The 8904-nt window shown below is 42.0% G+C and overlaps 1 protein-coding gene across 3 annotated transcripts in view; it reads left to right on the top strand.

Moving 5' to 3' along the window:
- Window positions 1-4149: 4149 nt before the first annotated feature.
- The window catches only part of LOC107217370 (microtubule-associated protein futsch), a 45845-nt gene continuing 41090 nt past the window's right edge, over window positions 4150-8904 (top strand). For 2 of the 3 annotated variants that reach the window (XM_046737287.1, XM_046737284.1), the window contains exon 1: window positions 4151-4389. The gene's annotated coding sequence lies outside the window, so the exon portion shown is untranslated. Of the gene's footprint in view, window positions 4390-8904 lie in introns of all 3 variants that reach the window. The other variant, XM_046737286.1, reaches the window with a different exon arrangement.

Genomic DNA, 8904 nt, shown 5'->3' with positions numbered 1-8904 from the left:
AATTAGTTTTGTGGAATTCATACTTATCGGAACCTCAAGTTCAATTTCAATGTCATTTGATTCATCCGCGTCTGTGTCAACGATGATCTATCCTTCTCGGATCTTCCATAACAACTTGGAAAAACAAGACTGAAATACCTCTGGAATAATCGTTGTGAGCCGGTATCTCGACGTCACGAAAAAATGCACGTCTTTTCCCAGCTCAAACAGCTTTGCACTTCTCATTCAATTCTGTGTTAAAGTAAATATACGCTTGCGGATTTATAGCGTTCAATTTGTCATAATTTCACAGAAGTTATCAATTAGAATGTCATCATTTTCTTTGTTTTTACATATCAATCGTCGTCAATACAATTTATCGTATTATACAATATCGTATTATACAACATCGCGTCGTGCTATTGTTGGAATTGTTGGAAAATATTTCTTAAAATTGTCTGGAGCACAAAGACTCTGCTAATACAAAAACCCGCTCAACTCATATTTGGTTTATTTTTACTTAGAAAAATATTCTCTTTGAGAAACCACATGTCGAAATGTTTGCTTTTTACAAAAGGACCCGAAAACGAAACACGAGTGTGACACGATCGACGAATTTTGTCGAGAAGAAAATTGTTTTCCCTATACCGATCATTTTGACAAACTTAAACGCTTTAGAATTTCTAAAAAATTGTATTCTCACCTGCAAGTAAACTAAAAGAACGCTCCAGCTTTGTAATTGATGTAAGGTTTTTTTTTTTTATTGCAGTACAAAATACGATTGAATGAAGTGACAGAATGCAATAAAATTGATAGTGGTTGCAATATTTGTCAAGTTCATATTTGTTTTTTGATGAAAAATGAATGCGGTAAGAGAGTTTCTGCGTATAAAAGAATTGAAAACTTATTCCACCAGACTACCACATATAAGGTTTCGGTATTTGTGAAAATTCGATTGAGAGTATTATTGCAAATTCAATACCATTTGTAATTTTGCACCGGAATGATCCGAGCTGTAGATTGAAACCTCGCGTCTATTTCCGAGAAATCGTGGGTACATAGGTAGATCGATAAAATTGGCAACGCAAATCAAAGAGCTTGCGCATTGCAGCTGGTATTAACGATCGTGAATGCACTATACTGGACTGGCAGTACGCAATGCTGGAATTTAGAGAATTCACTTTCAAAGGAAACTAGTCTGATGTCGATTTTCACTTTCGATCGCGTCGCTTATAAAACCGCCTCGCCTCATTCACAATATCACAATTGGCATTCTGTTGCATCCCACATTTGTCCAAGCAGCTGAATTTTGATTTCATTGTCAGTATGTGTTAATAAGCTTCAGGTGAGTTACATAAGATGGAATCTGAACACCAGATCATCCCCAAGTAACTTGCCACCATAAAACCGTTGTTATGAACGCAGACCCTTGAATCATGTAGAACGTGATTATTAATTTTATCGGTATAATATTTTGGCCTGAATAGCCTGGTCATATTCCGATCGTATTCTGATCGAGATTTCAGTGATAATTTACTAAGTTATTAGAATGTACTCGGTCGTAATAAACACGTCAACGCCCAGGATATCACCTGTAGGGACAATACTTGAATCGTCGTCTCTATTCCTGCCTGAACTTTTGAATCGACGACTAAACTTCTGTTATGAAAATATAATCGACGCCTGCGCCATGTACGGCAAGGCGATGCATCCGTTTCCACGAACGTTGTCCGGCAGCACGCCGTGACCAGACTTGCTCAAATAGCATCTGACTAACCGATGCGACGGTCTGCACGCACCGGCCGTCTATTTATTCGCCTGGGAGATTCTTCGGCCGATAGTTACCAGAGTTTACAGCGACGCTCGGTTTCCGCCAAACGTCCGCCCACTTCGGCCCTTACGACACCAATCGTCGGGGGCGCCATGTGCGGCGCATGCGCAGACCTCGGATTAGACGAGATGGCGTAACACTGACGCATCGCGATGCGCAGGTGTCCGTGTTTCGCCTCGGCCATTCTTCTACGCGCGGGACGATCACTGATGTGCGTCCGAACATCCGGAAGCTTATCCATTCACCTGTGTTACACACATGCTTCCCCGCTAAACAGGCACATCGTGCCTATGGCGAATCGCCTTGACTAGCACACACGTAATATAGGTATTGGGTACGTATATTTATAATGTGTTGCGGGTTCTTTATTTCCACGGATGTGTAACTTCCATCTAACATTTCAGCCAGCTGTGCCGAAGCATATATTTTTATAACGCGCTACAGTATTTCAATACATTCACCTGATCTTCATGCACATTTTAAATCTCTTGCGCCGTTCGCCTCACGTGACTCATGAGGCTATTAATTGTACAGTTAGGTACATGCGCTGTATCGGTACTACGAATGGTTTCTACTGGCTACAGTTTACAGTCTTCGACCCGGGGTATCTGACCCCTGACAGGGTGGAAAATTTCCTTTTTCATAATTCATGGGGTGGGCGTGAAATAGGGATAGACTGACAGTGAACTGAACAAAAAGAGTGGAACAGCTTCGAAAATGTTCGATATCAATGCAGAGAAGGTTGGGCATCGCTGTAACGTCAAACTAAATCGATCAAGATTTTGACTGTAATGTCATTCCAGCGAAATAGAGCGTCTGGAATAACTTAACATACATGATTTTATTTATCACAGAATTTTATTATCATATGTCGATACGTGCGAACCCTACTATCGATCAAAAAATTACAATACTTGCAGTAATCTATTAACGGATGTCAAAGAAAAGAAACAAAACAGAAAAGATTAAGTTTTTACGAACATTTGTAACTTGCAATTCGTTGTGCCTGAGAAAGGATCGCAATATTAAAGCGTTAAGTATCTTGTAATTTTATCAAACGTATAATCAACATGTAAAATATCCTATTAGACAAATGAGCAGAAGCAATCACTAGAAGTGTGCAGTCACGACATGTCAAACTGTCAAGGACTCGATCTTTGAGTTCGCACACACATTTTCTTATTTCCTTGTCACGTCCGCTTCCTTTGCCAAAACCTTGTATCCCAGTTTCACTTACAACTCGTACGTATTCTGACCATTTAATCACGGAGACTAACTCACTCAAGATAGTCTCCTCACCAATTGTTTATCGCAATTCATGCATATGCATTATTTGCCTTCGGCCGAGGCACAGAGCGTAATAAATCCATCTCTAATTCTCTCTTTGTCTGGACCCAAGTAGGTAAAACGTAATCCGTACAACGCGCTACTTAATTCCGTATAATTATGATCATCATTATCATCGACGCGATGATGTCAACGCAGCATAGTGTAGAGTCTCGAGACGAAATGAACGGGTGAATTCGACGGTTCATCAACGGCTTACGTTCTTCGTCTACTTTCGTTAAACGGTACTCGCGGACATTAGAGCTTCCAATTATTTTTTCCGCATACAATCCGTATCATCTATCAGGAGTCTTCTGTCAAACTCGTCATTCAACGCCAGCAAACTGGCAATCGAAGCTACGTTTTAAACATCCGCGTATAGAAAGGAATACGAAACAGGTCGAGTAGCGAGTTTAACAGAAAACTCCCCGTAAAATCTGTGCGACGCGATGATCGAAGCGATGATCATCTTTGGCCCAAAGAATGAATATTATCTGACCGCGTTTAACCGCCGGCTCTAAAGTGTGACAGGGCTTTGTGGGTCAGCACGTCCTTTCAAAATTCTGCACCGTCTGTTGCGATGATCGTCGATTCCTTGCGCGACGTTCGCCTAGCTGGAAGTAGCAATACTAGCAATATCAACAATAACAACAGCAGGAAGAAGAAGAATGGGAATTGTGAATGAAATAGTCGAGGGTGATGCGACCGGACTAATCGGGGCTCAAGACGCATGGTTCAACTGCGGATTTCATGCATGTGGAATAATTTCCGGCGAGGCGACGGGTGCCACCTGAGAGTCTCGACACGGCAACGCCACAGGTGAACGGAACAGGTCGGAGAACCTGACTCGTCACGGGGGTTGGGATAGGAATAAACTCCCACCTCGTCTCGCGGCGCAACTCCGGGCGAGCTGTAGGCACAATTCACCCGTTTTGCGCAGGCGCGTATCGAGCGCCGCCGACGAATCTCCGGGCGAAGCGAAACGCGGCCCCTTACCAAGGCCCAAAGCCGAAGTCCCAAACTCCGCTTTCCATCGGAAAGGCTGATCGACGCTCGACGAGCCGCGCTCAGGACGATTTCAGTTCACCCGAGACACCGGAAGGTCCCTTTGCTCGTCTCTCGAGTCACGTTTTACTCTTGTGGATACGTTCGAATAGGATTTTTACTAACCGATTCATCCGCTCGACCACGGACCCAAGTTTTATTGTGATATACAGTGTGATACAGTGTCATGGGGATCTAGGGATTTTAAGGTGAGTTTTTACCCTGTGAAATATCATACGCAACACGATCGATCATTCGCTCGGCTAATTCTAGTCCCTGGCAATGGTTGGAATCATTGTGATGCAGAAATTAGTCGTGTATAATTCATACAAGGCATTGTGCGAGGCGGATGATGAATGAATGATTTTTGAATCGCCTTGCAAGTCGGAAGGGCAGACGGTTAGGATCGGTTTAAAATCGGTGAACGAAGCGTGACGATGAAAGGCCCACGATCGCGACTTGACTCGACTCTTGACTCTTGAGAGAAACCGAGCTGAAAGCTCGCAGGATGCTTACGATACGTGGATATGTTACATTATCCTTTGAGGAATCTCGAGTGTCCTCGAGTGCCTCAAGTCCTTTCCGTACCGAGAATCAAGGAACCTGATTCGAGGCTTCTCACGCGTTACGTTATAATTCAAGATTCCTTGTTCTCGTTAGATTTTATCCTCAAGTATGATGTACAAACATCCAACGGCCATGAAAGAGAACTCGCGAAGTCGGGGATAATTTTTATATCACGAGTATCTTTAGTTTTTTAACCCGATTTTTCGTGTTTGCGCATCGATAGAACTGCATTTTCAACATTTACGACAAAAATCATGTATTCTAATCTAAATCAGGGCCATTATTAAATCGCCCGTGAAGCATATTGTATTACAAAACTATGCATATATACAGTATACGACGTATATATCCGCACACTCACCGTTGGCTGAAATGTTAAAAATCATACGAACCGGTTTGTCGTATGAAAAAACACAAACTGGCCTCTGCTCCTCATTCCCTCAGACGAAAGATTCGGAGCAAAGCGACAATGCTTACAGCACTTTTAAATATTAATTATATCATCGGTCACAGGATCTCTGAGACATCTGAAAGTCGGTACAAATATACAACGCCCAACCTGATCCTCCATACTTTTTTTTCCCTCTACTTTACGCAATCTGAAGAAAATTGAATTTCAATATAACAATATCGACGCTGAGCGGGAATATTTAGTAGCTTTGGTATAAACTCGGAGCATGAGGTAGCAGGAAAAGATTAATCGGCAGTAACTGTGAATTTTCTGCTGTATTGTGTTTTCAGACAAGTCAAGTTTTCGGTGAATTCTATAGAAATTAATCTGAAAAAAGTAGTCCCTTATATTATTTTTCTGATCCTAGATGACTCTACGCCAGGAATTTTTATACCGAAAAAATATTTGACCATTTTTGTACTTCCGTTCATTGTACGTAATATATATTGAACCCTGACAATTTTACATCGAAGGATACGGTCGCTGTTCTGTTTAAATAAAACTCGGCTTCACAAGTGTCTGTTTATAAATTAGTTTCTTCATTGCTTTCGTCAATTTGGGTTTCCCAAATTCCACATCCTAATTCACAGACAGTGACTTAACAAGAATAAATTGAATAACGAGCTGCCCGAAACGATACGCATATACACTGCGATCGGTAATCGATCCACAACCGATCCTATCGAAACCGATCCGATCGAAACCGATCCGTGTACCTACACCGCCATTCATGCAGGACTATAATATTCCATTGGCAATCAGCGTTGACGGTAAGACACACTCTGGGTGCAAACTGAGAGCCGTGAACGGGTCGTCGCTGCAAGTTTGAAAAAGAACCAACCAACCAATTTTCCATGTGTTTTGCACATGTGTCACTGCGCACACACGTACCTAATTCATATGAGGGTTCTTTCGCTGGCTCGAGGACCGCAAAAAAATGTGTGCCCGAGTCTCGACACTCGGGCGTCTCTGCGCGGTGAGAAGAATTTCGTTTCTTAAAGTTTGACTATAAAAAATGGGTATCGGTACGGTAGCGGTTTAAATATTGTTGGACTTACCAGAGAATGAAGTACAACTATTTAATCTGATTATGGTTGCCAATGCCACATTTTCTGGTCACTGCAGCGTTCAATCTGTTTCCCTAGTCATTTATATATTTATTCATTGTCAGCCAAACAAGGTCTTAACTTCAATTTATTGTTGCAACAGCATCAACTTCTCGAAATATGTTGTAAGAAAGTATAATTGGAGCGATATATTATAGAGAGTGATCGAATAGAATGGTAATGCGTATCAGATATTCTAGTTACAGTTAAAAACCTAATTTTAATTTTCTACCCAGAACCATATTATTCGGTTATGGTATAAAAATGAAAACAGTCACAGAGCGCATACTGTTAAAAATTTCCGACTGGAACTTCCTACGCTTTATTAGAAGTTTTATTCGGATAGGGAACGATGAATTCACAATAAATTTACTGTTTATTCAATTTAAAAATACAAAAAATTTAATAAATTCGAAGTAAATTGAAAAATTTTCACAGCTTTAAGACAAATACATAGTAACATACTTCGCTGCACCGAATTTGTAAACTTGCAGCCTGATTCCGGAAACTGCCAACTCTTTTGTTAAATAAATATCTAGTAAATTCCCCAATAATTTTCAACAGTGCATGCGGTACAACCACAACCAAAAATCTCTCTCCGGCAGAATATGCCTATTTCCACACGTCTTGTCGCGTCCGTGTATTCCCACGTGAAATGTAATCCGACCCACGCAAGCTGCGTCTGACTGACTTCGAGGGCCCCATGGGCACGGGGCCCGAACTTGGAGGCGACTGCCGTCCGCCAGGATCTCTTCGTCCCGGCCTCTGGGCCCCTCGGGTTCCGTCGACGATGCCGCGAGGATCGTTAAACTCGCGCTAGACTCCACGAAGTGCGGCAGAACAATGCCCCACCGGCAGTGACGTCATCGTCCGCAGCACATTCTCGCTCCGTGCATTGCCGATGTCTGTACTGCTGCACCGCTGCAAGTCGTGGGCGCAGTGTGAGCTCGTCGTTGGGTTGGGTTAGGGTTATAATGCCATCGCTGTGTACAGGGTGGCTCAGAGTATCAATTTCCTCTGGAGATCACGCACGGATTTACAAAATTCAGCGGCGAGGATTCAAATTTTAACGACCGAAGAAAGGAACTCGATTACCGTCGTCTCGTTGATTAGATTTTCGCGAAATTATGCAATGGACGGTTAATTGCCTGATGAATTATGTTTTCGTGTATGGGATAGTTTGAATTTATGCCAATCATTAGGAATGAAATGGGATCGATGGGATGTCTGAGCTTGATTATTCGAAATCGCTGTTAAACGTGAATGAGAAAAATACAGGTTCAGGTTAGTCTGTAATCGTTTCTGAAAATAATTAGCTGAAAATCGAAAAGTTAAAAAGTTCAATCTTTATGAACCTCATTTCGATCTATAGATTAAGAACAATCGATCTAGTTGTTGTATTTGACGTATTTGAGAATCGAGAGAATTTCTCATCAGAACGACTATCTTTCTTCATTCGAAATAGGTATCGTACAAATCATACAGCAAGTTCAAAGCCTGCCAAAAAATGTTTAGAATATTTTTAAATTTGACCTGCTAAATTTCCTCTTACGATAATACGACAAACCGTTTTATTTATGAAAAAGTTGAAGACCCTAATAACTAAACTAAACTGAATAAAAAAATTCGGCTCAAAATTCGTCGACTTTAAAAGTTTCCACCACAATCGAGTGGATTTTTCAAAATCATTTTATTCGTTGATATTTCCATAACTAAATTCAATAAATCAGAACGAGTCACACATGGTCCGAACCTTGAATAACAAGTATCTGATTTTTCTCCGTTGTGATGTGACAAGTTCAGTGTGCCGGGAATAAATAGCGACTCGATGGAACCTGTATTCTCCTCTGAGAAGCTGGACCACCCTGTACAAATCCGGATACTTGTACGTGTGTTTATCTACCCGCCTCCGCTATAACGTACAGAACCGTATACTCAGAGCGTGGTGGAACGGAGGCAGCGTTAGTTTGCGACCAGAGACTGAGAAGCCGAAGGTTGGCTTCGTGTTCCAGAGGAGGAAACGATCCTTAAGCCCGTTGCGCAACGAGAGGTGAACAATAGAATCATGAGAGACGTTCGACAAAACTGCACAATGTTTATAACACGAACGCTTACAGCAAAAGAAGGAATAAAGAGTTTTGTATAATTTCCTGCAGCCATTTTGAAATGACCGAGTAAGCAAGCGTTTGCGCGTCTCCAAGGATGTTCGATACGAAATTGTGCGAAGTGGTCAGCTGCGAAAGGCAAATATTTATCTGTTTGCCACTCGACCGATACACTCCGAGTTTTCTTGGCCGAAGCGGCTCTCCGATTCTTCCCGATACGTTTAAGAAATCGGTCAATATCGGAAGCATCGGACTTTCAGACAGGCTACCTACCATCGGTGCATTTACATTTCCGCCCGAAGCTCTCTGCTCGAGTTCATTGCCTCGGATCTTGCTGACTGAGCTCAAACTCTACGTTTTTAACGTGTAGAAGCGCGTTTCCGAGCGGTATGAATAATTTTTGTGAAACTAATTCACGAGTCATCGCCAAACGGCGAGCAAACTTCTTTCAACGCGTAGATTTCTCTTCGATATTCATTTTGAGGACGGGCACAA

This window comes from Neodiprion lecontei, chromosome 4, assembly GCF_021901455.1.
Source record: "Neodiprion lecontei isolate iyNeoLeco1 chromosome 4, iyNeoLeco1.1, whole genome shotgun sequence".
Taxonomy (NCBI): domain Eukaryota; kingdom Metazoa; phylum Arthropoda; class Insecta; order Hymenoptera; family Diprionidae; genus Neodiprion; species Neodiprion lecontei.
The sequence above is the reverse complement of the archived record's forward strand: the minus strand, read 5'-3'. Positions and strand labels throughout refer to the sequence as shown.